General features: G+C 32.7%; 1 long non-coding RNA gene across 1 annotated transcript; it reads right to left on the bottom strand.

Annotated features, from left to right (window-relative positions):
* Window positions 1–489: 489 nt before the first annotated feature.
* Window positions 490–3,062, bottom strand: LOC129218128 (uncharacterized). Its single transcript, XR_008580290.1, has 3 exons — window positions 3,033–3,062; window positions 974–1,085; window positions 490–847 (listed from the first exon to the last, which is right to left on the bottom strand). It is a non-coding gene; the product is annotated as an uncharacterized LOC129218128 (long non-coding RNA).
* Between the last annotated feature and the right edge of the window lie 2,263 nt (window positions 3,063–5,325).

The following is a 5,325-nucleotide window of genomic DNA, read 5'->3' as shown; positions in this document are numbered from 1 at the left end:
ATATGGACACATCAAGCCATTGTTGTGTATATATAGATTATTGTGTGTGTGTTGTAATTTTTTTTATTTTACTTTATCCTGGTAAACTTTGCTTCTTTAATAATAAATTGATAAAAATTACCCTCTTATCCATACTATTCACTACTTACTAGTAATCAGACTGCATATTGTTTGGGAGGAAAACTTTTTGACGCTTAAATTACATGTTACTCATTAGTCTTAAAACCAATTTTGAATGTTCAACAGTTTGTATAAAAAATAACAATGACACATTTAAATAAAATAATTTTATTTTCAAAAAAAATCCATTGTTTTTATGAAAATCAGCCTTCTTGTGTGCAAAATTTTTCGCTATGCCAATGAATCTGATGGGATGTCAGCCACTTCAACTGTGATAACCTAGAAATATATGTTGCATGCAAATCCTTCTCGTTTGAGTATGAAAGGTTTTTTAAGAAAGATAAAGTTCTGCATCAATTTCCACACTACCTTAAAGTGGCATCCAGACTGGAGCATCATAAAACAGCTTCTGAACATGACCTAAGATCAAAAGCACTCTAGTGTGGATGCCACTTTGGAGGTATGATGCAATAAGCGCATTACCCCTTTTTGCAGAAGCAAGGCGGGTTCCCCAGGAGGTATATTTCCATCACAGAAAAGAAAAGCTATTTGCTACTATTTTTAAAATGTCATTAAGAATTGATGGTGTAATAATCATTTACAAGAGTTGTTAGATAGTTCTAACTAATGGGAAAATTTTATACCAGGTATGTATCCAATGAAGGTGTAAGAATTGGAACATTTCTCCATTTATAAATGTTCATCCATCTGAAAATGCAGCAGGAAACTAAAAAATACAAAATTGTGTTTGGAAAATCAATAATTTTATGTAAGGACATTACACAAATATTTTATTTACTTTGAAAAATAAAAAAAAATTGTTTATAAACAGAAAAGATATTAAAAGTAATACCTCTAGTGTGATACTTTAATGTCCAAAAGAAAAACATTTACTTGAATTGACTGGTTCTCAAAAATATTCATGGATGCAAGCCTTCATTGAGTTAGCACACTTTGTCCTTTGCCTAATATTTTAAATAAAAGAAATGAATAAAATTGTAGAAAAGTTATTAAAATTCAACATTTGACAAAAAGAAAAATTAATTTGAATTATGAAATTTTGAATACAAATTATGTTTTTTGCAATCATGAGTTGCGACAGGACCCTACTCATTGGAGTTATTGTTTCTGGAAACAGCTCCTGTCCCTCCAAGCCTGCCCATTTTCCTGGGCCTGGGCGGTTACGTGTTTATAGTTTTGTGTATGTAGGCGCGCGTTCGTGCATGTGTCGGCTTGTGTGTGTGCGTAGACCTGTGTGTATGCACGAAGGCCCGTGCGTATGTGTGTAAAAGCGTGTGTGAGTGTATGAGCGTGTGTGTAAGTAGGACATGAACACCACCGCCGAGCTGATTTTAGAGGACAGTGGTTAGGACCAGAGGAGCCGCGCCTGCAGAGGCTCCCGGTCCAAGCTGAAAAAGGAACCACAACGCCAAGGACGGTCAAATGAAAACAATTAGCAATCGTTATTGCTCAAAAAAAAAAAAAAAACAAATAAGCAATTGTTGAAAATGCAAGAATATTAATGAACAACAAATGAGCGATTTTCGGAAAAAATGTCCCGTTCGTAACGCTGGAGAATCAAAAATCAGGATACTACGTATAAAAAGCGAAAGAGAGCCTTAAAGAGGCATAACAATTTTGTATCGGGATGAAAAAAAAAACTATGTTTTGTTACAAAAATTAGAATTGTTTACAAGACATTTAAAAACATATGAAAATTTTTCCACATTACAGTCAAATCTCAATAACTCGAATATTCCTTTATCTCGAAGTTTTCATCAGATGCCAAACTTTTGAGACCGTTGTGAAAATTCCCCATAACTCGAACGTTTAAGCCCATGGGACTTCGAGTTATCGAGAGTTGACTGTATTTCCTAACAAAGAATTAGTCTACTTATCTTCTGTTTCAAACACAAGTGACATTTCAATGAAGCACGGTCATGAAAATGCTTCATTAATAGATCAAAATATAAATGGAATCTTTCTTGCACTCAGAGTTATATTTTTACTTTCATAACTTAAAATTATATCTATGAAAAAACAGGATTTTTAAAGAAATTTTTAAATTTGATTAACGAGACTACTGTACTGTACATTGGTTTGAAATGCACTTCTTAATTTCACTTCAACAGCTTTGTCAAAAATGTTTGTATTCTCGTTGGGCCCTCACACCGAACATAGTATAACAGCAAAGCAGACCTGTAGGTACTCAGAAAAGTAATTTTGCATTGAAGGTGCACTGCTTGGCATTCAATTTATGGTACGAGATTTGGCAAATCACATAATATGTATACAGTATAGAAAATATGTTTAATCATCCAATGATAAATATAGAATGATAAGTGTTCTTCATCTCTTCAGCAGGAAATTACTAAGATTTAAAAGATATAAATATGGTACAGCTCCAAAGACTAGTTTCAATCATTAAAATTTTGTACAGTATTTATATTACTTGACAAATATCACATGAATTTACAATTAATATACCTGAATCAATGGAATCCATGAGCTGTATATGAATGTTGAAAATTTATTTAACCTGAGAACTAATGTTCGGGGATGAAGGAATTCAGGTAATTGCAGGACTAGTAGAATAAACCTTTGTATTCAACAAGAGAAAATAATTTATAGTTTTTTTGCACTTGGTGGTATAGTTTTATTTATTTATTTATTTATTTTTTTTTTTTTGTACTAATAGTGAGACAAGTTTACAACATCATTTTTTAATACTCAAAGCTAAAAAAAAAATAACTGAAAAAAAATGAATGATTTGTTTATAAAAATTCCATTATTTGATTTTTTTTTAACGGGAATAAATGAAACTTCAAGAAGTATATCATTCAACTTTACATGGGCAAAACTGATGTAAACATAACGACTATAAAGTGTAGATTAATGACGAAATAACTTACTATGCTTCAGCAGCTCGAGGCATAAAATTTATATTCCTCCTTCTTACAAGATGGCTTGCACACAAAGAAAGAAAAAGTTGACACAGCATCAGTTTTCAGTACTCTTTTTTAGTCCGAAAAAATCCTTGTGGTCATACATGGCCGTCGTGACAACCTTGAATATCGTGATTTGACATTGACAACAGATTTATTTTTTTAGCTCTGTAGTTGAATGTGGAAGGATTTTGAGGGATATTTCCTGCTCCTTGCATTCTTCTTTATCATCATTATTCGTTCATCTACACGCACAACCGCTTGTTAGCATTTTTCTTTACGAAAAAACCTAATTTCGACAGCTAACGCCACGCTCCCAATACCTTTAACATTACCATATGCGTTTGTTTTGCATAAGGAGCCGTATCCGCGGTGTTCTTCTTCTCGGCGTGAAAGTATCCCATTAGAGGTTGAATGAATAATTGAAAATATACTGAAAAAACAAATGAATAGTGATAAAAAAAAACTAATTTATGTATATGAGAACAAATAAATGAGTAAAATATAGAATGAAGGCTTGTTAATAAAGCAATTAATAAGGGATGTGATTTAATAAACGAACATAATCAACTATTTCACTTTGCTCCATCCACTTTTCCCCTGATGTAGTTCTCTAATTGTACAAAATATTAAAAATACAAATAAGCCTCATATTTACTAAATAAATACTGCACTAAATATTAGATGGTCTCAATTAATATTTCAATTTTTAATTACGAGAACTTTATCATTTAATACTAGAATGGACTACAAGCATTATTCATGTTTTTTTCTGCAGGGGAAGTTATTGTGTACAAAATTCATCGAAAATCTGAAGAAAAACATCAATAAAGTTGTGGAGATATTGACGTGTAACAAAATAAAAGTACTTGGTTACGGACTTGTTTATACATTAAAACTTTTTGACTTCTTCTAACTCAATGATTTTAAGCTTACTACAAAGTCAACATATTATTAAATGATTAATACACAGTATTCTACTTGCCTCTGGAAACTGGCCCGGCACTATCGCTATTATATGCCACAAATGGCTCCACATTTAGCTTTTTTTCCCAAAATGGCATCCATTTCATTATAAAATTGGAAACGCATACGGCCAGCTCCAGATTGTTTCCGGTTGTCTTTTAACCTCATATACGACTTCTTCAAACTCCTCCACTTGTCGTAACACTGTAGCCCAGATAATCCTGGGTAACCGTGCAGCTCCATTAACTCTGCTATGAGTCGGAATTTCTGCAAAATAAAATTAAAATGTGTTGAAATTATATAGCTCAGCATATCATACAAGAACTAAGATTTGTACTGATTATTTCCAAGTTTTAAATTTTGGCACTCACATCCTTATGCTTCTCACTATCTCATTTGTCAATTAGGCTGCCTCGCTGATGGAACTGATTTTGCACCCAATTTCAAGCACCAAAGAAGGCATTTTTGCTCTTTCCAAGAATACATAGCTAACTTTTAACTTTCCTCGTAGTTGACATTGAATACAAGAATGTTTTGCTTTAACTGTGTTTAAATTTCGAGAACATTTTAAGCGTTTTTGCTCAGATTTAGAAATTTGGAGGTCACACTTCTCACAAAAGATAATAATTTACTCGAAAGGGAGTTTATGTGAGTAATGTCCATGTTTATTGGTTATTTCTGGCAAGTGCCAGTTCGCTCGGGAAAAAAAAATGGTAAAACGAAGTGAGCAGCATTGACCCTTTACCCTAAAATTGTTACCATAGATGAAGAGTAAAAGTTATAAATACAGCATGAATATTGAAACTTCGAACAACAGCAACCCTATGATAGGACAACTTTTTCTTGGACAACCTTCTACCAATTTGTTTTGTAATTTTTTTACCTCAATTGTTTATCTCTTTTTTAGGGCAACTTTTAGGACCAGAAAAAGGTATGCAACCTTAGTTTAGTGTTTTTCCCCTAGCTTTTACTCTTCATCTATGGTAATTTTAGGAAAATGGAGGAGGGTAGGTCAAGCCTAGTGGGATCTCGCCCTATACAGTACTGTATAGGCTTGCCAGGTTTTTGAATTGTTCAACCATGACACCTTTAGTAAGAAGAAATAATTTGAGTGAGAATTAAAATTTAACAATATTTACATGTATTTTTCATTCGCTAGGACTTTTTTTAGAAACTCTTTTTCGGTTTTGATGTTCTTGTAGAAGTACTCACAAGCTGATTCGATATTAGTTTTACAAGTCCATGCTTCAAACGACGAAGTGATTCTCCAAAATAATCCTTCAGTTATTTTTCG

The sequence above is a fragment of the Uloborus diversus genome, chromosome 3, assembly GCF_026930045.1.
Source record: "Uloborus diversus isolate 005 chromosome 3, Udiv.v.3.1, whole genome shotgun sequence".
Lineage (NCBI taxonomy): Eukaryota > Metazoa > Arthropoda > Arachnida > Araneae > Uloboridae > Uloborus > Uloborus diversus.
Note: the sequence above shows the minus strand (reverse complement) of the source record. Positions and strands in the feature narration are given on the sequence as shown.